The following is a 24,381-nucleotide window of genomic DNA, read 5'->3' on the forward strand; positions in this document are numbered from 1 at the left end:
CTCTTAACTCCTCCTAGACCCCGCCTGTCTTCTGTCGACTGGATTATTTCAAAAGTTTTCTAATCGGTTTCCCAGCTGAAAGCCTCATGCCCTTCAGACTGGTCTTCACAGCACAACCAGAGTGGTCCTTTTAAAATGTCAGACCACATCCTTTCTTTGCTCAAAACCCTCCAAATAGCTTTCCATCTCATTCAGAGTAAAAACAACAAAGATCTTATTTCAGCCTATATGGTTCCTGTTCTCTGCTCATCTCTGCTTTCTTCCCCCCCTCAGGGGTTTCACCTTGCTGGGGTCCATGGCATCCCACCTCAGGGCCTTGGTCCTTGCTGTTCCCTCTGCCTTTCCATGCACATAGGGCATAACATGCTCTTTATTCATGTGGCAGCTACCTGTACAGGAGAGCTATAAATAATAATACTCTGTACTCTTTCCCTCCCTGGCCTGTGTTGCTTTTCTCCATAGCACTGAAAACCATCCAATGTCATATATGTGCTGTTTATTGTTTGTCTCAGGAGCAGGGAATGCTTTGTTTACTGCCCCACCACCTGGAACAGTGTCAGTCACATAGTAGATGCACAAAACCCCTGTCCAACTACAAAAAAAAAAAAAAGGCAACAGAAAGAAACAAAAGTAAACATGTACAACATTTCTATGTTCCAGACTCCGCTGTCTGGGCTTTGCAATGCCTTTTCTCCTTCATCCTCATAAGCCTATGTTCCTGTATGCTTATACGAGTGTGTGAAAAACCCAGACATAGGGACAGGAAATAACCCATGGAGACTAATGCTGGAGCTGGGGTTTAAATCCAGGCTGTTGAATCCTATTAATCTGGATCATTCTATCACTGTCCACACACACTCTCTCTCAGAGGACGCTAAAATGAGTTACCTGTCCCTCACAAGGATGACAGTTTCAATTTACACAAAGTCGGCTCTTGGTCTTTAGCAGAAATAAAGCTTTGTTAAGAGTTGAGGAAGTAGTTGTGGAAAGTGAGCGTGAGATTCCTCCAGGAACCGTGCTTACACAGAAAAGGGGCTGAGCACCAACATTTAAGCGGCAGATGAAAGAAGAGGAAGTCTCCATTCTCAGCTTCTGCATTTGTCTGCGTCCCCTCCCAACTCAACCTGGCCAGGGACTCCGGCGCCGAGTCCGCCCGGTCGCCAGGGGGCGTCGGAGGCCGAAGGGGGCGTTGCGGCGCCGCCCGACGTCGCGCCCTTGGCGGCTGCGCAGTGCGCACGTCAAAGCCGGGCTCTGTCCGGGAACGGGGAGCGGCGCGGCCTGGGAGAGACCGAGTCTCCGGGAGCCGGGCGAAGGCAAAGGCGCCGCCGGCTCTGCAGCAGCAGCAGCCTCAGCCCAGGCGATCGAGCACATCAGTGAGGCGGCCGCCGCGGGAGCCCCAGGGCCGCCATCTGCCCGCGCAGCCGCCGCCGCCGCCGCCGCGGGAGCCCGTCATTGGGAGCAGGAGCAGGCGGAAGACAACGGAGGGGCCGAGCGACCGAGCCGTGCCGCGGGGACCGAGCGAGCAGCCCGAGGCGGCGGCGGCGGCCGAGGACGGGGACGGCGACGACGCGGAGGCTGAGAGGGAGCCGCCCGGCCCAACCCCGTGAGTGACCATGGGCCCTGCCCTGCTTGCGGCGCGGACGCCGGCTCGGCTTCCGCCTGCCCTGCCCGGCCCGTCACCGGCCCCGGGGCTGCCTCCATTTTCTCGGGCCGCCGCGGCCCGGCCTCTCGCGGAGCCTTCCCCTCCTGCTCTCGCCGACGCCGCGCCCAGGGGCCTGCGGCGGGGTCTGGGCACCCGGGCTCTCCCGCCGCCCTTCCGCGGGTCTCTGGCCGGGCAGGCGGCGGCGCGGGGACGTCCCGGCCGGAGTCCGGAGGGCGGGGAAGTGCGGTCCGGGCCAGCTGTCACTCCCATCAAACATGGGCCCCCGGTAAACTTTCTGCTCCCCGGAGGCAGATAGTATCGCCGTGCCGTTCCTTTCGGGAAAATGCCTAACTGACTTCTGGTGAGGAATTGTGCGGCCGGAGCGTTCCCGAGTTCGGTTGAACCCGCCCGGGCGCTGACTGCGTGCGGGCGCTCTGGTCGTCCGCTCCGGAGGGATTCAAAGGTGAACCCGGGCCCGCGGTCTCCTCCCGCGAGGAGCTTACGCCCTGGTGTGGGTGATAAGAGCCGGACACAGATAATCCGATACCCGGAAGGCGGCGATCAAAGTCTGATGAAAGACCTGCAAGGTGCTAGAAAGGCGCCCGGGGAAGACGGGACCCGTCCGTCGCTTCCGCCTCGCAGAAATCTGGAAGGCTTCCTGGGCGAGGCTGTGCCTAGGGGTGTCTTCGAGGCCTAATGGGATTTGGGAATGAGGGTTGCAGAATAGACAGCGTGTAGAGAGGAACCGCAAAGCTGGAGGGCAAAGGTAAAAAGGCATTGTGTGGAAATAGTGGGTAATTCATTTGGGTGCCCAGGGCCTTGGTGGGAAGTGGGGGTGTGCTAAAGAGGGATTTGGGGGCCTGAACCTTGAATGCTGGAGAGGAGCTGTTTGAGTGGCATTCTGCAGGAAATTTAGAGCTCATTTCTCAGTGACTCATGAGCCCGGAAGTGTAAGTTAGGGGGTATTACAGGCGCTCTTGTGAAAGAAAGGGGAGGAGGAGGCCCAGTAAAGAGTTGGCATTCTGTGACTTGAATATAATGCAGTTTGAGATCGATTCTGACAGCTTCCCAGATATTTAAGTAAGTCCACGTCCAGTCTAAGCTAAGTACCTTTTGCAAAAAGCTTCATTAGAGATATCAGGCACTTAAGAAGTCATGGAAAGATGTGTTTAAAATAAACTCATCTCCACCCAAGGTGTTTCTGTTGGTGCAGTTCACTAAAATGCATCAAAACTTCTTGCATTGTGTATTAGGTGTCTGCACTTTGGAATTACTGACCTGAACATAACTTCTTTGAGATGACATTTGTGCAAAGCAATCTAAATTGATTATTTTAAAAATGAAATTGTTGCTAATATTCTGGGATAGAAAGTTGGACATGGAACCTTTTTTATAGAAAGGTAAAATTTATTTATTTTTAGTTCTGAAAATCTTTATAGGAGAGCCAGAAACAAAATTCTCTAGCTTTATTTCGTATATTTAAAAAACGTTACTAGCAAGTAATTAGCTGTATTTAAAGTCTAGAATCTATGGAAACAGTTTAGAACCTATGTTAGTTGTGTAAGCAGGTATTTGTTGTTTGCTTGTTTGACAAGTCAACGTCAACTTTTTTCAATTAAAAAAAAGTTGTTAAATGCAGGAAATACTGGAAATTTTAAAAAATTTATATAATCTTATCACTTAGATTTGGTTACTGTTAACATTTTTTTGCATAAGTCTTTTATGATTATTTTTTCTTTACATAATGAAATAAACTGCATATATGTAACACTTTTAAGCTTTTTTTGCCATTAAATATCTTCATATAAAAATATGTTTACCCAAGTAAGAGAAGTCTTCTTTTTTTAATTGTTTTATTGCTTAAAGTATTACAAAGGGTATTACATGTCTCCTTTTTCCCCCGCCCTTAACAATCCCCCGGCCTCTCCTACCCCCCAGTGTCTTATGTCCATTGGTTATGCTTGTATGTATGCATACAAGTCCTTCGGTTGATCTCTTACCCCGAGAAGTCTTCTTAAATGTATTATTTTCTTTCTGACACAGTTGCATTATTTATGTCAGATAAAATGCAGTAGTCATGCATTTTATTTAATAACTGCTATTGTGGACAGAATTTTTTCTCAAAGTTTCTTGTTTGAAGTATATTTATTAACTTCTCTGTATAATTTAGATCCTATTGCTTGTTGAATAAATATTACTTAAGACACATCTTGTCATCAGGTATGGAAAAGATCACACATTTCTGCTATATGAGAGGATGTACTTTTTAAAAAGGCATTATAAAAAGATTACTTTATAGCTAACTAGAGGCCCAGCACATGAAATTCATGCACTGGTAGGGTCCCTAGGCCTGGCTGGCAATCAGGGCTGATTGGGGCTTCCTTCATTCCATGCCACCCCCTGGTGGTCAGTGCACCTCATAGCCAGTGATCGCACTGCCGGTCTCCCTGTTGAACTCCCGAGGGGACACTTTGCATATTAGCCTCTTATATATATAGATATCTCCCACACAATGTAGTGCGCCTCCCATTTCTACACCCCACCCTCACAAGTAGTCTTTATAGGGCCATCCATATAGGCCAGCGGTTCTCAGCCTGTGGGTTGCAACCCCTTTGGCGGTCCAATGACCCTTTCACAGGGGTCACCTAAGACCATCCTGCATGTCAGATATTTACATTACGATTCATAACAGTAGCAGCATTAAAGTTATGAAGTAGCAATGAAAATCATTTTATGGTTGGGTCACAATATGAGGAACTGTATTTAAAGAGCCAGAAGGTTGAGAACCACTGATATAGGCTAACTACTTTTTTTTTTTTTAATATATTTTATTGATTTTTTACAGAGAGGAAGGGAGAGGGATAGAGAGTTAGAAACATCGATGAGAGAGAAACATCAATCAGCTGTCTCCTGCACACCCTCTACTGGGGATGTGCCCGCAACCAAGGTACATTACATGCCCTTGACTAGAATCGAACCCGGGACCCTCCAGTCCTCAGGCCGACCCTCTATCCACTGAGCCAAATTGGTCAGGGCAAGGCTAACTACTTTTGATCGTGACATTACAAAGGTTCAGGCTAAATGCATTTAGTTTTCTGTTGGCATTTCTATAGTAAATATAGAATTTGTCATGAAATAATTTGCTGCTGTAACAAAAAGGACTTCTTGTTTTATTTCAGGCACTTCACTTTAGTTCATTATCATTTCAGACTGCAGGTTCTTGTTTAAACCAATTTTTCCCCATGTGCTTTTCATTCTAAAATGTATTAATGAGGTCTCTGTTTCTGTTTCTAATGACATAAAAAGTGAGCTGCTGAGCTAGATTGTATACATTTTCATAAAGTCAATATAAAAGAATAGCTGAGAAAGTCCAGCTTAAAAATGGGGTTTAGTTTTATAATTTGGTTTTATTTGAATCTTTATTTGTATATTGCCAACGTGTATGCCACAGGCATCCTTTATTACTTTTGAATATTAACTAAAGTCTTTTCTTTTGATCATCTTTTGTAGGTTATATATTTCTGTTATTACGCCCTGCTTCCCCAAGAGCTTTTTTCCCAAGAGGAGTTAATCACTGATCATTCAGGTTCACCATCTGCCATAAAAATATAGATTCAAATCCAAATTGTCCCCTACCTGACATCCACAGCACACAAAAATAAAACTCAATATAGGGTAGAATTTCATTTCAGGTAATGTGATCTGGTTACATTTCTGGTGGTGTTTTTATTTTTTAAATCTATTTTTCTCTTTTCCATGGCTCCTTTTAATTAGGAGTTTGATTTTATGAATGTTGTCTTGTGTTATAGAAATAGGAGTGTCATAGATGGATTAGTATGGATAATGGCAAAATGTTGGTAAAATTTTGGTATGTGATGAAATTGTGGGAAAAACGGTCAGATATCTGACCCTCTAGCTTGGATTACTTGTCACTTGTTTTGTTGTTCAATTATTGAGGTGTAAAGATCTTGTGTTTGTGTGGATGCATATCAAGCCAAGTAGCCTAAAAATTGCATAATAATTTAGTCATCAGTCTATATTTTGGCTTTTATTGGAGAGAAGATTGGTATTGGATCCATCTCGAATTTAAGAAGGAATTGAGCTGTATGAGAGCTCTTTGAGTGTCTCACCACTCTAATGCCTTTCCAACTGGACCCTAATCATTATCTTTATCAGTCCATATAGTATGGGGTGGGTAAGTGAGGCAAATATCTCTACCACCAGCATTTGTAAAGTAGACCAGTCTGGGAGGAAATCCTATGTAATAAAAGGCTAATATGCAAATTGTCCCCTTGACCAGGAGTTCAACCAGGAGTTTGATCAGGGGTCAGGCCCGTCCGATCAACTGCCCATGGCCCCTGCTTCCACCAGCCCCGCCTCCAATCAGATCCCCCCACCCTGATCAGGGGCGGTGCTAGCCGGCAAACCTCCCGCGTCCCCTCCCCCAGGCCTGCCCGTCCCGATTGGCCCTGATCCGGGCAGGCTGGCTGGACCCCACCTGTACACGAATTCGTGCACCAGGCCTCTAGTAAATAAATGTTCTGTTTGTTTCTCAGGCCTTCCAAGTTTGTGAAACAAGTTATTGAAGGACTGAGTGACATATAATGATGATGAAATTAAGGTTAACAGCTTGTTGCCATCAGCATTTTGTTTTAGAGTGTGCATATGTGTGCATCGTCCTCCAGTGTTACTTCTACCTCACTGAGCTTCCTGGCCCCACTGTGCTTTTAACTTTCTCTAGAGATAGAAGAGGTGTGATGAAGGCAGAATTGTGGTTTGTTAGTAACTGTGGTGGTAAGCTGGCAGAGGAGGGAGGAATGATATGCAGAGAATTGTAAGAGGTCAGTCAGGTGTGACGTGGCCCCAAAGGAAAGAGGTAAATCCTCCCTTAGCCATTTATGTTGGCAGTGTCTAGCACATACCAGTTTGCATAATCCTTAATAGATAGTGTCTAACTTGAGATTGTGTTTGTGTTTGCCTGTTTATATGCATACATTCATTTTCATATGCATAGTTACAAAGATGAGGAAATCTAGTTAACCAAAGGTTAGTGGCTGACTGGTTTTATGGTAGTTATTCCTTGGGAGCATTATCCAGCAGATAACTTGTTGATGACCAAGAAAATAATAATGCCAAAACATCACAACACTTTGATTCTTTTGATAAAATGTTCATTGGAGAAGCAACATATACATTTTTTAGCTTTATCTTAATTAAGTGGCTACTTAATAACTTTTTCTCCTGGTTGATGAATTGTAGCTTGCTCTTTTACAGAGTGCTATTAACACGTTAGTCACTGTTCTTTACCTCTACAGATTATGTATCAGCTGCATTCAGGCACAAGGAAGGAATAGCATGAACAGATTTTTGTTTACATGTCTCTAGTGAAGGCTTACTCTGCAATTTACAGAATTCTGAGACTCAGTGGTTAAAAAGCACAGATGCAGCCAGACCCCCTAGATCAGTGGTCGACAAATTCATTAGTCAACAGAGCCAAATATCAACAGTACAACGATTGAAATTTCTTTTGAGAGCCACATTTTTTAAACTTAAACTATATAGGTAGGTACTCCTAAGGCTTAGGAAGAGCCACCATCAAGGGGCCAAAGAGCCGCATGTGGCTCGTGAGCCACAGTTTGCCGACCACGGCCCTAGATGGTTGAACCCTCAACCTGCTTTGGGCTCTGTCACTTTAGGCACGTTCCTTCACATACCTGCAAAGATTATAGGGGGCTTAAATGAGTTCCTACATCTGATGTGCTTATAGCAGGGCCAGGCACATACCAAATGGACAAGTTCTGTGATGGTGCTGATGCTACACTGTTCAGATGGAAGAAGCGTGAGAACTTGAGGAAGCCTCTAGTCAGAATGGTCCTTTCTGTAGCTGAAAACACCGAGGCCCGCTGTAACTCTGTGTGTCCTTGAGCCGGACGGGTGCCTGCTGTGACGTGGACTCACTTGCTTAGGGTCATGCGGCTTCTTAGCCACAGCACTGAACTAGGGAAGCCTGCTTCTCCTCATTCTTTATCCAGTTGGCTTGAAAGAAATCGCTTTATACTTTCTGCAGTAATGTCTTCTTTCAGTTTTTTCACTAACATTTACAAAGATTATATTCACATCCTAAATGTTCTTTGCTTCATAAATCTTGTTTTAAGGTGTTGAATATCCTAACATCTATTATTATGATTGTAGCTGGAAAGTGGTGTAGGGGTGGTTGTATGAAGTTAAAAGTTGAAATAGTCAAGGGAGATGGACAAAAATAGATTGAGGGAGAAAATTACCATTTCAGTACCATTAATTTTAGGGCAAACCTGAGGTAGGTAGTCTTGTCTCCCAGGATCATTATAGATGGGAAATGAAACTGAGGACTTGTTCAGGGTCACACAGACATGGCAACAGTTGAACTAGGATTTGAACCCAGATTTGCCTCGCTCCAAAACGTGTTTTATTTTCCTCCATATGTTCTTGGTTTTTTGTTGATAATTTTTTTTTTAATTTATTGCTTAAAGTATTACAAAGGGTATTACATATGTGTCCATTTTGTCCCCCCGCCCTAGACAGTCCCCCAGCCTCCCCTATCCCCCAGTGTCTTATGTCCATTGGATATGCTTATATGCATGCATACAAGTCCTTAGGTTGATTTCTTACCCCCCTACCTCCTGCCCCCCAACCCTCCCCGGCCTTCCCGCTGCAGTTTGACAATCTGTTTGAGGCAGCTCTGCCTCTGTATCTATTATTGTTCAAAAGTTTATAATGGTCTCTATTGTCCATGAATGAGTGAGATCATGTGGTATTTTTCCTTCATTGACTGGCTTATTTCAATTGTTGATAATTTTTTATTTAGTACTTTAGAGTGAAGGTTTGTAAATACAGCCTAATGATGATTTTAATAGGTTTCTAGTCAGTAACCACATGTCATAATACAAAATAAGATGGTTTATTCTAAGTGCTCTAGTTGTATAGAGTTATAATTTGACTAGTGGTTTATAGTTTTAGTTAGTTCAGTAGTGTTTATTTTCCATGTGAGTCTTGTAGAGAAGATGGGAGGCCTTGAGCTACAGAGGGAAATGCAGAAGCCTGGGAATTGTAAGATCTGGCCTGGGTCCTGACTCAGTGACTAATCATGTCACTCTGGGCAAGTCACTCCACCTTTCTGGGCATCATCAGCCATCCCGTTATTCTACTAGGGCAGTGGTTCTCAACCTTCCTAATGCCGCGACCCTTTAATACAGTTCCTCATGTTGTGGTGACCCCCAACCATAAGATTATTTTCGTTGCTACTTCATAACTGTAATTTTGCTACTGTTATGAATCGTAAAGTAAATATCTGATATGCAGGATGTATTTTCATTGTTACAAGTTGAACATAATTAAAGCATAGTGATTAATCACTAAACAATATGTAATTATATATGTGTTTTCCGATGGTCTTAGGCGACCCCTGTGAAAGGGTGGTTCGACCCCCAAAGGGGTCACAACCCACAGGTTGAGAACCGCTGTGCTAGGGGAACCAGATTGAAAACCCTTCAAGTCTCTTGCTCTTATTTTCAGTGATCCTATGTGTAGGCTTTCTGACTGCCTTTCTTTCCTGTACTAAGTACTGTTCCTTTTTGTCTGTGGTCTTGAAATCAGTTTCTTTATGAGAACTTTCTGGCACATAACCATACTTGAACATTTTTTTCTCCTGGTTGGTCAGGTGCCTGGTGTTATGTACCACAGTAGGGTAGTCCTCTGCTTCAAGGAATGTAATACCAAAAAGTGTATCTTTAAATTTTTTTACTTTCATACTTATGAATAAATGGTTAACAGCTAAATGTTACATAGTTGTAAAGTACAAGCTTTTAGTAAGTTAACGATTAACAAAATCCTCAAGCCTCACATCAAGTTTTACTGTCAACTTTTAAGTACCATAAGCTATGAAGTTCTGTGAGTTCTTTGTTTTGAGGAAAGGAAAAACTTTAACCAAGGCAATGGAAATGGAAAAGAAAGGACCAGAAAGGTAGAATTGAATTTGAGGATGTGAAAAACATGCATAAGATAGTATGCATGGCTATAATTGTTACTAAGCTTCTATCTACATAAAGGTGGTATGCTAACCTTGATCATAGGATTGTTTCTAGCCCAGGGTTCTATCAGTGATAAGAGATGATGGTGATGTTCACCACCCCTGAGCATTCACAACTCCTCAAACATATATTATGGATTAATTTGTTCCACAAGCAGTTTTTATTGCCCATTAAGCTGGGTTCTGTCCTATATGCCTGTCCCAAAGGGCTCCTAGTCTAGGTAAACAACTGTTCCCTTCTTTGATGGCATGTTATCAGCCAGTTCATTTACTTGTGGATTCCCCAGCAGGGAGACAGAAACTCAGGTCACTAACATGATCTTTGCAGATATTTAGTCTCTCTGTTTACAGTGTGGTTTTTTCCTCTGTTCAGCCTTTGTTACAGTGTGAGTTACAAGTTTTTCCTCTAAGTTTCATCTCAGTAGGCTTCCTATGTATGTAAATTTTGTATAGTAGATTATAATTTATTTGAATTGCAGGTTTCTTACCTTTCTTCATATCTTTTCTCTAGTCTTCTTCCATTTCATGTTTTCAGAGTATAATACATTGTTTCTGTACATATTTACTAAATGATACAACTCTGTATGTTCTGATAAAACTGCTCAGTAGAGATTACTTAACCAAATTACAGTTTTCTGTTAATTTTATTTATCTCTGCTATATTTGTGCTTATTTGCTGTAATAGCTGTAGCTTATAAAGACCCTTTCCCTAATAAGTTTACATAAAGCACTGTTTTCCACATTGTGTTTTGCAGAATACTAGTCTTATGAGAGATTAGGAGCTGTTGGTGGGAGAGGTTACAGAATGAAATATCTGTTTAGGAAAACACTGAGTTAAAAGCAGTTAATCAGATTTAAAATTTGAGGTAGTTGTGTAATTTTTCTGTAGAGCTTGTCAGGGTATTTATTTATTTATTCATTTTTCACAGTGTAAAAAGTTTATTTAGCCTTTAAGAGAGAAAGTCACAGAGACTGAAAAAGTGAGCCAGCTGGGCTGCATGAACTCACAAAACAAGTTACAGAGGCAAAAGAAGGTCTCTGGGAGCTTAGAAAGAAAGCAAAGGATACGTGCCTAAGGAAAGAAGTGGGGGAAGGTGTGGGCATACTTGAGAGAAAGCGTGCCAGGGTTTTTAATGTGCATTGTGACTGTCTAGGAAGGAAATATTGTGTACAGTATTTCCCAATTTGCCAAGATTATTTGGTCACAAGAATACCCCCTCCTCTAGAAAACACACTCAAAACATCTTGAAGGAAGGTTCTGTTGCAAAACAATTTGGAAACCCCCTTATTTACATACTTACTAATATGTAATTCAAAGCACCTTTTAAAAAAAATCTTTTTAAAAGATATGTTGATTTGAGGAAGAGAGAGGTAAGGTGAGAGAGAAAGAGAAACATTGATTTGTGGTTTCACTTATTTATGCATTCATTGGTTGCTTCTTGTATGTGCCCTGACCAGGGATAAAACCTGCAACCTTGGCATATTGGGATGATGCTCTAACCATTGAGTACCCGGCCAGGGTTCAAGTAATTTACTTTGTGATTAGAATGATTACTTCTATCAGGTCTGGAATCCAACTAAGGTTGGAATAATTTATTTTCAGTTTAGAATGAACATCTTAAATGAGTGGCTTTTCAATCCTTTATTTTATTTTTTTAATTTCAACCCACACTAAGAAATTACATTTTGCTCAGTGACCCAGCATATACATTAGCACACTGTCCAAACTGGAAAAGAAGTTTCATGAAACAATACCTAGACCTTACTATAGTGAGTGAGAAAACTAAAGCTCAGCCTAAAGATAAGAGGAAAACTCTAACCTTAGAATTCCTGGATATTGTTTCTGGTTGTGTTTTCTTGGCCCGTTGTGAAAAGCCAGTTTTGCGTTGAGTAGAGCCTATGCATAAAGTAGTTGTGAGGCTTCAGTAAAAAATGCTTTGCACAATGTGTCTGATATGCTAAGTGCCCAATACATTTTAGCTTTTCTGATGACTGAAGCCCTAGAGCTCTTTGTGCTGCAACATACACACACTTTCAAAAGTATTTTAAGACTTTGAAAGTGTTGAAGCAGCCTTCAAGTGAACTTGGACTCTGATATGTAGCTGGATGTATCATTGGTTGTGATCTTAGTTGCTGAGCTTTATGCTGTATTCTTGTATGTAATTTATTCTTTTTTTTTTAACAGCACCTTAAATTTAGAAGAATTGTCATAGCATGTATTTAAATACTAATACGTACGTATCTACACCAGTAATTAAATTAGCATGCTTATAGTTTAGAACAATGGGTCTCAACCTTGGCTGCACATTAGAATCACCTGGGAATCTTTTTAAAATCCTGATTTCTGGGCCTCATCCTCCAGAAATTCTGTTTCTTTGTTATGGGATGGGGCCACAACATTAGTAATAAAGAAACAGAATTTCCGGAGGATGAGGCCCAGAAATCAGGATTTTAAAAAGATTCCCAAGTGATTCTAATGTGCAGCCAAGGTTGAAAGCCACTGATTTAGAACAAGGTAAAAATTGCTATTCCATGTTTTATCCCTATTTCTGCAGTTTTTTAATTCCCACACTGTCAGTATCTTACATTTCTATTGGTTTAATTTTGTAGAAAAGAGACAGAGGAAATTAACAATGGTGGGAGCCAAATCCAGTTTGTAGACTGTTCCCTGTTGTCCTGAACATAATTGGCTACCTCATACACTTATGTCACCTACTGATGTATTTTGTATTGTTTAGCCTTGGTTAAATGTTTTTCTATTTGCTTCTTTTATTGCCCATTTGTCCTCATTATGTCCTGAAGTTGCTGAAATGAGATGTTCCAGTCAGCATCACTGAGGCATGCCAATTCAGTATGAAAGTAGCATAAAGATTCTCTACTTGTGTAAACAAAAGGAATGAAGTAAAAAGGATAAATACAGGGGTAAATACAGGGATAAATACAGGGGCAAAAGTTGATTGTGAAACACAGAGTTTATTCTTGTATTATTATTTATTAACTAGGAGCCCAGTGCACAAACTAGTGCACCTTGAAAGGAACTGTGGGCCGCGAGGCTGCAGTGGGCACAGGGGCAGGTCTCAGCCCATCCCCCGTGCCCCTGCCTGTCCCCTCCTGCCACGGCCCTAGTCCCTTGTCTGCTGGCAGCCCTGCTCCCATGTGCTGACAGCGCCGGCCCCACTCGCATTCACTGACAGCGTGGAGCTATTGGGACCAGCACTAGCAGCGGGTATGAGCAGCGGCTGCTGCCTCGATAGCCCCTCGAGAGCAGGGGAAGGTGGAGAAGCCCTCAGGGACCATCAGGGCTGGCAGCAGATGCAAGCGCTGGGTAGGACCACAGCATGTAGAAGCAAAGAATTTTCAGTAACCACCAGAGGCTCACCCCAATGACAGCAACTGGCACCTCGCCTTGGTCTGGTGCCCCTGCTCACCTGCTCCACCATCCCACCGCGGGCAATGCCCGCCATGTTCCGCGCACATCCCCTGGTGGTCAGCGCACATCACTGCAACCAGTTGTTCAGTTATTCTGTTGTTTGGTCTATTTGCATATTAGCCTTTTATTTTATAGGACTAGAGTCCCGGTGAACAAATTTGTGCACAGGTGAGGGCTGGGCTGGTGGGGGGAGGGGCCACAGGCAGTTGACTGACCAGCCCTGCCCCCCAGTCAAATTCCTGGTCAAACTCCCAATGAGGGGACAATTTGCATATTTGGCTTTTATTATATAGGATTATTTTATTATTATTATTATTGTTATTATTAACCTACTTTTTCCCACCTTTGGAGTTGCTCACATAGTACATATAGGTTACCTGCTGGTATAAAGTTTAAGACCTCCCTATATATTTACCTCATTTAATCCTATAGTAACCCTGTTTTCACCCCCATATTTTCAAGTGAGTAAATGGAAAAAAAGAAGCCAAATACTTGGTCTGAAGTCATACACCTACAAAGGGGCCTGAGATTTAAAACCTTGGTCCCAACCCTAACCGGTTTGGCTCAGTGGATAGAGCATCGGCCTGCGGACTGAAGGGTCCCAGGTTCGATTCCGGTTAAGGGCATGTACCTTGATTGTGGGCACATCCCCAGTAGGGGGCGTGCAGGAGGCGGCTGATCGATGTTTCTCTCCATGATGTTTCTAACTCTCTATCCCTCTCCCTTCCTCTCTGTAAAAAATGAATAAAATATATTTTTAAAAAGTAAAAAAATAATAATAAATAAATAAAACCTTGGTCCCAGAGTGTACACTTGTAACCCACCATACTCTGTTGCCTCTCCCACATGGTACTAGAATATAGAACAGCCGGGGGCAAACTACGGCCCGCGGGCCGAATCCGGCCCGCTTGAAATGAATAAAACTAAAAAAAAAAAAGACCGTACCCTTTTATGTAATGATGTTTACTTTGAGTTTATATTAGTTCACACAAACACTCCATCCATGCTTTTGTTCCGGCCCTCCGGTCCAGTTTAAGAACCCATTGTGGCCCTCGAGTCAAAAAGTTTGCCCACCCCTGATATAGAATCATCCTGGAACATAGGAAATTTCTGTTATAGAAACAGATGAGGTCCAGTCTTCTGGTCAGAATGTATGATTTCTAGGAATCAGAGAACTGAGTTACTATCATTGGTCTTTGAGGAGGTATGAAGAGAGGGAGCTGTGTAGGAAGATTAAAGAAACTAATGTACTGTTTTTCAAAGAAGGGGAAGGGTGAAATCTATAAACTTATAGAGACTGGACTTGATGATGATTACTGGACAAATCCCAGAAGGAAGGCCTTAAAGTTTTGGTTACTGGAAGCTACCATCCATTACTATTTTCTTTCCTCATAGGTTTCTGTTAAATGTCTTGGATAAGGGTGTAGACAGGATATGGATATCTGTAAGGATTCATAGTTTCATTCATATTTGAGATCTGAAAAATGTTAAATTGTATAATTTAAGTTGAAATATCTAGGATTTTAAAAGTCATTTTGATATTTTTATAAGGTAATTTTACTTAAATTCATTGTATTAGAATATAGCTATGTAAGAGACTTTTCCTAAGCTGTATATGGCAACATTAGTCGCAGTCACCCACATTCCTATGCCTTGCCTTCTCAAGTAGGCAAGAAGGAACTAGAACTAGTAACATTTTCCTGTATGTGCACACAGCGAAGTAAGTACTTCCTAGTTTTATATGTGAAAAAAATCATGCATCCCTGTTCTTTAAGATTGATTATAACCCATTTATTTACTCAAGAGCTAGTCTTGCTCTTGTTCCTGAAGACCCCATAGTGAATTAATGGGAAGAAGGTTAGACAATAGGAGAGTGCATTCCTTCCTCACAGAAGCTAAAAACTTATAGAAGAGGGGTGAAGATGGAGAACGTTAGCTTTTTCTTTTTTATCTTATGAGAGCCCCCCCCCCCCCCTTTTTAATGTGCATGAGTTTATTTGAGCCAAACTGACAACATAGGCTGGGGAACAAGATCTGAAATGCTCCTCGAAAGTTTCCCCATTTTAAAAATTAAATGCAGTAAAAGGAAAACAGAGGAATGAGTGTGCTTAGTATAGGATATTCTATACAAGTAACTTGGAAAATTTCCCAAGTTAAATTATTGCCTGTAGGTGTTTGGAAAGGGCAAACTATCTTTTACAGAGGCTTTTATTATTGGGAGGAGGAAGAAATAAGAAATAGGGAGGAGAAACAAGTCATAGGAGTACATCTAGAAGGGAGTGACCAGAAAAGACACTGGGTCTAAAGCAGGGGTGGGCAAACTTTTTGACTCGAGGGCCACAATGGGTTCTTAAACTGGACCGGAGGGCCGGAACAAAAGCATGGATGGAGTGTTTGTGTGAACTAATATAAATTCAAAGTAAACATCATTACATAAAAGGGTACGGTCTCTTTTTTTTTTTTAGTTTTATTCATTTCAAATGGGCCGGATCCGGCCCGCGGGCCATAGTTTGCCCACGGCTGCACTGTGTATGTTGCAGACAACTTTGAAAGATCTAAGGATATAGGCCCTGACTGGGTAGCTCAGTTGGGTAGAGTATCATTAGATATGCCAAGGATGCTGGTTTGATCCCATTCAGGACACATACAAGAATCAACCAAAGAGCACATTAATAAGTGGAACAACAAATTAATATACCCCCTTCCCCTCTCTCTCTAAAAAATCAATTTTTAAAAAAATCTTAAAAAGAAAGATGCAAGTGGAGAACTGGTTGCTTTTCAAAATTGTCTTCAGTTGAGCACTTGAATAGATTGTCAATCATGGAATATATTAAGTATATATTAAAGGCCATGGCCTCCCATCCAAAAAAGAAAGGGGTACTCCAGACCTAGACTATAAAGAAATTAGTTCTTTTTTATATTTGGGGGTGGAGGGGGGTATCATAAACCATCTGATTTATTCTAGATCATAGAAAAAAGATACCAAATTCATATTTTAAAACTACCATAAACTCTTAAAAACCTAAAAAAATATAAGAAAGGCTACCTGATAAGACATTACAAAGGAAGAAAACTCTGATCCAATTTACATATGGAAATAGCCATGAAAATCCAAAGTAAAACACCAGCAAGTTTAAATAGGAAATTCTTTTAGTTAAAGGGAACAAATAACAGGCAGCACTTGGTATTTACTGTGTGCCAGGCATTGCTCTAGTCTATTATCTCTGTTAATTCTCACAACCACCTAAGAAAGAGGTTGTTATTACCCTCATTTTACAGATGAAGACAGGCCAAAAAGGTAAATAATCTGCCCAAGGTTAAAACTGATGGTTAGTCACAGAGCCTTGGCTGTGAACCCTTATTGTACGGCATCACTATATATTGAAGACTCGTGCTACTTCATCCCAATATGTGCCAAGATAATGATGTTAATTCAGCAGTTCTTCTCGATTCTGAACTCTATAAAAGTTGTAGAAGATAAAAGAATATCTGCCTTAAACCAACAGCAAATAACCTACTAATGGGAAAATTGACAGAATTCCCCTTGGAATCAGAAAATGAAATAAGAATGCCCAATAACACTTCTGATGTTTGGTATTACCATGGGCAATTACCAAGAGTATTAGGGGGGAAAAATGGTGGAAAATACCAGTGCTTGCAAAACCAATAAAATCAATTGGAAAACTAAAAAAATAGGAGTTCAGTAAAATAGCTGTATACCACATAAAGATATTTTAAATTTGGTAGCATTTTTCTTGCTAGAAATATCCAATTATAAAAATGTTGGGAGAAAAATAACATTAAAGGGACAAAATGTGAAATGCCTCAGGTGGGGGGCATCTATATGAAATGTTTGAGATCTCTATGAAGAAAATTGTAAACATAATTGAGTAAAGAAAGACTTAAGAATAGAGGGTTACCATATTCTTGAATATGAAGCTAGGCAAGAAAATTTTCCAAGTTAAATTATTGGTCAGAAAGTATAGTCCGATTTTTTAAGTCAACTTAGGGAGTTCACTAAATGGTATATATGCACCTACTACATGAGCGAAATCACACATCAGTGGGGAAGAAGAAAGTATTTGTTTTTTAATTGAGGTAACATCCTATATAATAAAAGGTTAATATGCAAATTATCCCCTCAACACAGAGTTTGACATGGAGTTCGACAGGGAGTTCAACCAGGGGGCGGGGCTGGGCGGTCAACCACCCACAGCCCCTCCCTCTGGTGGCCCTGCCCCTGATGAACCCCCTCATCCCAATCAGGGCCGCCAGCCAACTACCCTAGCCCCTCCCCCTGGCCAGCCCTGCCCTGATTGCCCCCCCCCTCGCCCTGATCAGGGGCAGGGCCGGCCAGACCCCACCGGTGCACGAATTCATGCACTAGGCCTCTATTTAGTTTATAACATTATACAAGTTTCAGCAGATGTGCATTATAATTGAACATCTGTATATACTACATTGTGCTCACCGCCAAAAGTCAAGTTTCCATTTGTCATCATACAGTTGATTGCCTTTACCCATTTCACCCTCCCTTCACCCTCTTCTCCTCTGTTGTCTGCCTCTAAGAGTTTGTTTTATGTTTTGTTGTTTGTTTTCTCTAATTCCACATGAGTGAAATCATATGGTATTTGTTTTGTTCTATCTGGCTTCTTTCACGTAGCCTAATACCCTCAAGGTCTATGCATGCTGTTTCAAATGGCAGGATTTCATATTTTCTATCACTGAGTAGATTCTGTTGTACAATCTATATATATAAAAGGCTAATATGCAAAGTGTCCCCATGGGAGTTTGACCAGGAGTCCAGGAGTTCTATTGCTCGCTATGACGTGTGCTGACCACCAGGAGGTGGTGCGGAACGAAGGAAGGCCCCATCTGGCAGCCAGGGAAGGGGAACGCCGGAAGGCCCCAATTGGCCCTGATTGCCAGCCAGGCCTAGGGACCCTACCCGTTCACAGATTTCATGCACCAGGCCTCTAGTATAACATGTTCTTTATTTATCTGTAAGTGGACATTTAGGTTGTTTTCATGTCTTGGCTGTTGTGAATAATGCTGCAGTGAACATAAGTGTGCAGTTATCTTTTTGAATTAGTGATTTTGTATTCTTTGGATAAATACCCAGAAGTAGAATAACTGGGTCATAATTTTTGAGAAATCTCTACTGTTTTCCATAGTGGCTGCACTAACTTACTTTTCCACCAACAGTGTACGAGGGTACCCTTTTTCTCCCCATCCTCTCCAGGACTTGATAGCCATTCTCATAGCGGTTTTGATGTGCATCTATTTCCCTAATAATTAGTGATGTTGGACATCTTTTCAGGTGCCTTTTCACCATCTGTATGCCTTCTGTGGAAGGAGGAAGGATTATTTAGCCAGACATCTATAGGCAATTGGTTATTTTTTGGGAAAATCAATTTTTATAATTAAGCTACCCTTTATGTAAAGAAATCTGTTGGAAGAATGAGTTTTTAAAAACAAAGTCGAAATAAGAAATTTATATGAATATTTTTCAGACCTTTGGATAAGGAAGCAAGTGACTGAAAGGGAAAAAAAACTAAAATAAATCTATGAAAAACTTTACATGATGATAGACAAAGGGTTAATATTTACCTCAGAATAGTAACAGCTCACACAAACTGATAACTGTTATGTTGTTTGTTTGTTATATTTTAAATGCCACACTGGGCATATTATGCATGTTAGAATGTTAACAGTATTCCTATCATTTTATAAATAATTGAGACACAGAAGGTAAATGTTTTACCCAAGGGTTTTGGCACACACCTGAACTAAACAGCAGAACTGGAATTCAAACATGGGTCTGATGAGTGGTTATGCTCTTAACCCATAAAGCATTCTGTTTTTCAAACAAGTTGAAGGCTAAACACTGGATAAGTGGGCAATCTGATAGTGGCCAAATAAAAGAAATGCAGACAAGGAGAGATTCCAAATGTAAACACCTTATTTTCACCTGAATTCACTCTTCCTCCACTCATATGTAGCTTCTCAGGAACTATTGAAGAAAGATAAGCTGGGAAGTTCTAATCTTTGAGTAGTTGTTATTGGATGCCATGTAACTCAGAAAGGACTGTTTAGGGAGATGATATACCAGAATTTGACTAGCCAGAACAAAAAAGACAGCAAGATCAATTCCAAGACTGTGTACATGAGGTAAAAAACAAACCATCCACTTAGTAGCATAATTTTTCCAGGAATTGGAACCCTCTGGATTCTTTGTAATGCAGGTTCTGGTCCTTAGTACACTTGTCTCTTCAGTTCTCTGTAGAGTGTAAAAGTTAAGGTATCTTACTTAGTACAAGAAATGAAGGATAGCCCAGCTGGTGTGACTCAGCGATTGAACATCAACCCAGGAACCAAGAGGTTGCTGGTTCAATTCCCCGTCAGGGCACATGCCCGGGTTGTGGGCTCAATCCCCAGTGGGGGGCATGCAGGAGGCAGCCAATCGATGATGTTCCTCTCGATTTTTCCATCTCTCTATCCGTCTCCCTCTCTCTTTAAATAAAATAAAATGACAATAATAAAAAAAATAATTATAATATAAGACTGGAGTGCAATTAAGCCATTACTTTTCTGATGCTCTAAGCTTATTCATATCACTGAACTTTTTATTAAAATTGATACCAGAGAAGTCCAATTAACCACTCTACTTTAACGATTAGCTGAGCTGGTAGGTAGCACTATAATATTTGCCTTTGAAAACTGAAGAGTTTAACCAGGACTTCATTTTTGTTGTTGTGAATCTTCACCCGAGGATATTTTTTCCATTGCTTTTTAAAGAGAGTGGAAGGAGAGGAGAGAGACAGAGTGAAACATTGATGTGAGAGAGACTCACCAATTGGTTGCCTCCCACACTCGTCCTGACCAGAGCCAGGGATCCAGCCTGCAACCAAGATGTGTGCCCTTGACCGGAATCAAACCCACAACCCTTCAGTGCAAGGGTTGATGCTCTCATTGCTGAGCCAAACCAGGTAGGAGTAGGACTTCATTTTAAATCTAGTTGTATAAATTGACTTGAAGGTTAGGTCAGTGTTTTCCTCAGAAAATAACTTTGTTTAACCTGCAGACATATTTAATGGACAGTGTATTATATCATAAAGTATAGTTTTTAATTAAAAAGTTGTTAAATTTCTGACATAGAAGCCCAAATAAAAAATAAATTAAAAACTGATAGAAGTGAGGTACATGGGCTGGATCGAAGCTGGATGCGCACCTGCTCTGGACCTTATAGGAAGGCTTAAAAGCCACGGTCTGATTGATGGCTAATTTCATTTTAGTTTGAGAAAATTTCAAAGCCTGGATCACCAATCTCCTACTTTTAAGGAACAAGCTCAATCTATGCACTCCACTATCCCTAAGAACACCTATAGAAAACAGAATTTTAATCAGCATTAATTTCTTGTTTGAACTAAGATTTTGACAGGATGTTAGTAATATGGTTATCAATAACCTCAACATTAGGAGATCAAGTTAAAAACCAAGAAGGTAGATTTTTGAGGCCTGCACAGAAATGGTAATGTCTATTTGTGTTTTGTTTTTGATTTGTGTGTGTGTTTTAATTTATCTTTATTGTTGAAAGTTTTACAGCTGTCTGCTTTGTTTTTTGTTGTTCTTTTCCCCATTGACCGCCTCCTCCCTGTACCCACCCCTCCCAAGCCTTTGCCCTGGTTAATCTCTCCCTTCCCCAACCCCCCAACTCCACCTTCCCTCTGAAATTCATCAGTCTGTTCATGGTTCCGTGTCTCTGGATCTGTTTTATTCATCAGTTTATTTTGTTCATTAGATTCCACATATGAGTGAGATCATGTGATACTTATCTTTCTCTGACTGGCTTATTTCGCTTAGCATAATAATCTCCAGGTCCCTGACTGGTTTATTTCACTTAGCATAATAATCTCCAGGTCCATCTGTGCTGTTGCAAATGGTAAGAGTTCCTTCTTTTTTACTGTAATTAAAAAAGTAATTTCACAGATCTAGAATAAACACGCCAAAAACTTATATGGAATCAAAAAAGACCCCAAATAACCGCCACAATCTTTAGAAAGAACAAAGTTGGAAGAATCACAATACCAGATATCAAGTTATATTACAAAGCCACCGTAATCAAAACAGCCTGGTCCTGGCACAAGAACAGACATATAGATCAATGGAACGGAACAGAGACCCCAGAAATCGGCCCAAACCATTCCACTTAATTTTTAACAAGGAGGCAAGAACATACAGTGGAGTAAAGACAGTCTCTTCAACAAATGGTGGTGTTGAAACTGGACAGGTACATGCAAAAAAAACTAGACCACCAACCTACACCATACACAAGAATAAACTCAAAATGGATAAAAGACCTAAATGTAAGTTGTGAGACCATAAAAATCTTAGAAGAAACCAGAGGCAGAAAAATCTCAGACATCTCTCATAGCGATATGTTTACCGATACATCTCCTAGGGCCGTGGTCAGCAAACTGCAGCTCGCAAGCCACATGCGGCTCTTTGGCCCCTTGAGTGTGGCTCTTCCTAAGTCTTAGGAGTACCCTAATTAAGTTAATAACAATGTACCTACCTATATAGTTTAAGTTTAAAAAATTTGTCTCTCTCTAGCCGAAACCGGTTTGGCTCAGTGGATAGAGCGTCGGCCTGCGGACTGAAAGGTCCCAGGTTCGATTCTGGTCAAGGGCATGTACCTGGGTTGCGGGCACATCCCCAGTGGGAGATGTGCAGGAGGCAGCTGATCGATGTTTCTCTCTCATCGATGTTTCTAACTTTCTATCTCTCTCCCTTCCTCTCTGTGAAAAATCAATAAAATATATTTAAAAAAAAAATTTGTCTCTCAAAAGAAATTTCTATCGTTGTACTGTTGATATTTGGCTCTGTTGACTAATGAGTTTGCCAACCACTGTAGGGCAAAGGAAATGAAGGAGAAAACAAACAAATGGGACTACATTAAAATAAAAAGCTTCTGCACAGCTAAAGAAATCATCAACAAAGTGAAAAGAGAGCCCACTGCATGGGAGAATATATTTGCCAATGATACATCCGATAAGCAGTTAATTTCCAAAATATATAAGAAACTCATACAACTTAACAAAAGGAAGAGGGACAATCCAATTTAAAAAATGGGCAAATGACCTAAATAGACACTTCTCCAAAATGGACATACAAAAGGCCAAGAGACATGAACAAATGCTCAAAGTCACTGATTATCTGAGAGATGCAAATTAAAACAACAATGTGGTATCACCTCACACCTGTCAGAATAGCTATCATCAACAAACAAGTGTTGGGGAGGATGTGGGGAAAAGGGGGCCCTAATGCACTGCTGGTGGGGATGCAGACTCATGCAGCCACTGTGGAAAACAGTATGGAGTTTCCTCAAAAAATTAAAAATGGAACTTCCATTTGACCCAGTCATCCTACTTCTAGGAATCTATAATAATAAAAGCATAATATGCTAAGTAGATGGGGCATCCTTCCGATGTCCTTCTGGGATGAAGCCAGGCCTGTAGCATAGGATTGAGGCAGCCGCAGCTGCAAAGGCCTAATCTTGCACGAATTCCGTGCATCGGGCCTCTAGTATATCCTAAGAAACCTGAAACACCAATCAGAATATATGCAACCCTAGCTGAGATTTGGAAACAGCCCAAGTGCCCTCAGCAGATGAATAGATTAAAAAAAAAACAATAATGTCTATTTGTATGATTTTTTTGCAGGTTACACAACACTTTCATAAATATTTGGTTTAGTTACCACATTTACTTGAGTTAGTAGCATTCTGCTGAAAGAGTAAAGGAAAAAATCAAATGTCATGCTCAGAATTTTTGTACTAGTAAATAACTTTTTAATGTAAGTGAATGTATCTGTTGTAGCTCTTTTGAATGTTTTGGGGCCTCTACCTAAAACTTAACTTTTTATGCTCCCTTGGATATAAGATGTGTTTGTTGTGAATTTTAGATACAGCTTTCAGATAAAAAAGCAAGTTTTCCCTAGTGATTATGTTGTGATGTCGACACTCACCTGGAAAGTACCACTCCATAAAGTGTGGAATGTTCTTTTAGCAATAAATGAAGGCATGTGGTTATTCTGTAAACAGAACTTGGGTTTATGGTGAGTTTTTCAACACCACCTGCCTTCCTTTTTGCTCAATACTTTATTACCCACCAGAGCTTCATGAAATAACAAAATAATTTTTGTTTCCTTATGATTATTGAGATTGTTACATAAAGCTCTCCCATTAATTGTAATACATTTCATTACTCTTATCCAAATTTACTTTTTGTACAAAACAGAGTTAAAGAAGCATCTCTGTTGAAGTTTTAGACCTTTAGCACAGTGTCCAGTGTAGCCTCTGAATTTGCTACCCAAATTATTTTATGGGTTCTTTTCATACAGTCAGGTGGCATGTATTAATCTTTTGTAGATCTCTCTCTCTTTCTCTCTCTCTCTCTCTTACTCTCTTAATTCTCACCTGAGGATTTTTTCCCCATTGCTTTTTCAGAGAGAGTGGAAGGGAGGAAGAGAAAGGGGGGGATGAGGAGAAAGAGGAGACACATCAACTGATTGTCTCCCACATACACCCCAAAACGGTGCAGGGAATGAACCCACAACCCAGGTACGTTCCCTTCACCAGGAATCAAATCCGCTACTGTTCGATATGCCAGCCGATGCTCTAACCACTGGCCGGATAGGGCAGCCTAATATAGATTTCAGTCTTCCTGTGTGTATGCCTCATCTCATAGCTGTATTCTAAGTCGTGGAACAATTCCTAGTGAATGTGTGCCACAAGATGAGGCATGACCACATCTTTTGGTCCACAAGCTAAGTTTTGGCTCTGGTATTGGGAACTTTTCTCCAAAAGTTCAAGCAAGAGCTTTTATATTTGTTCATGCCAATCATTTGACAACTGAATTTCAGTTACTTCCTCTGAAATGAAATGTTTTATAGCCTTATTATTTCATCTCGAATTTTTCTCAACCCGGTCAAGACTCCATATACTAGTTAGTGTGTTGACATGGAGGGTAGAAAGGACATACTAGTATTGACTGTTTAGAAGTCTCAGAGAAATCATCCCTGGGTAAAATGTTTCACGTGATCTCTACAGAGCCATGTCATTGTTTATTCTGTGACTGTAAATATACTGCTGGAAAAAGTCTATTTACACTAAATAGCACCACAAGGTGGCCTTTGAGCATTTTAAAAAGAAAACAAACCTTCAAACCTCCAACTATGGTGCTT

At 41.0% G+C, this 24,381-nt stretch overlaps 1 protein-coding gene across 1 annotated transcript in view; it reads left to right on the forward strand.

Annotated features, from left to right (window-relative positions):
* The first annotated feature begins 1,217 nt into the window (after positions 1-1,217).
* Positions 1,218-24,381, forward strand: part of CAB39 (calcium binding protein 39) — a 78,104-nt gene continuing 54,940 nt past the window's right edge. The window contains exon 1 of the mRNA XM_081096399.1: positions 1,218-1,603. The gene's annotated coding sequence lies outside the window, so the exon portion shown is untranslated. The remainder of the gene's footprint in view (positions 1,604-24,381) is intronic.

The sequence above is a fragment of the Myotis nattereri genome (genome assembly GCF_964212035.1).
Source record: "Myotis nattereri genome assembly, chromosome: 7".
NCBI classification, from domain to species: Eukaryota; Metazoa; Chordata; class Mammalia; order Chiroptera; family Vespertilionidae; genus Myotis; species Myotis nattereri.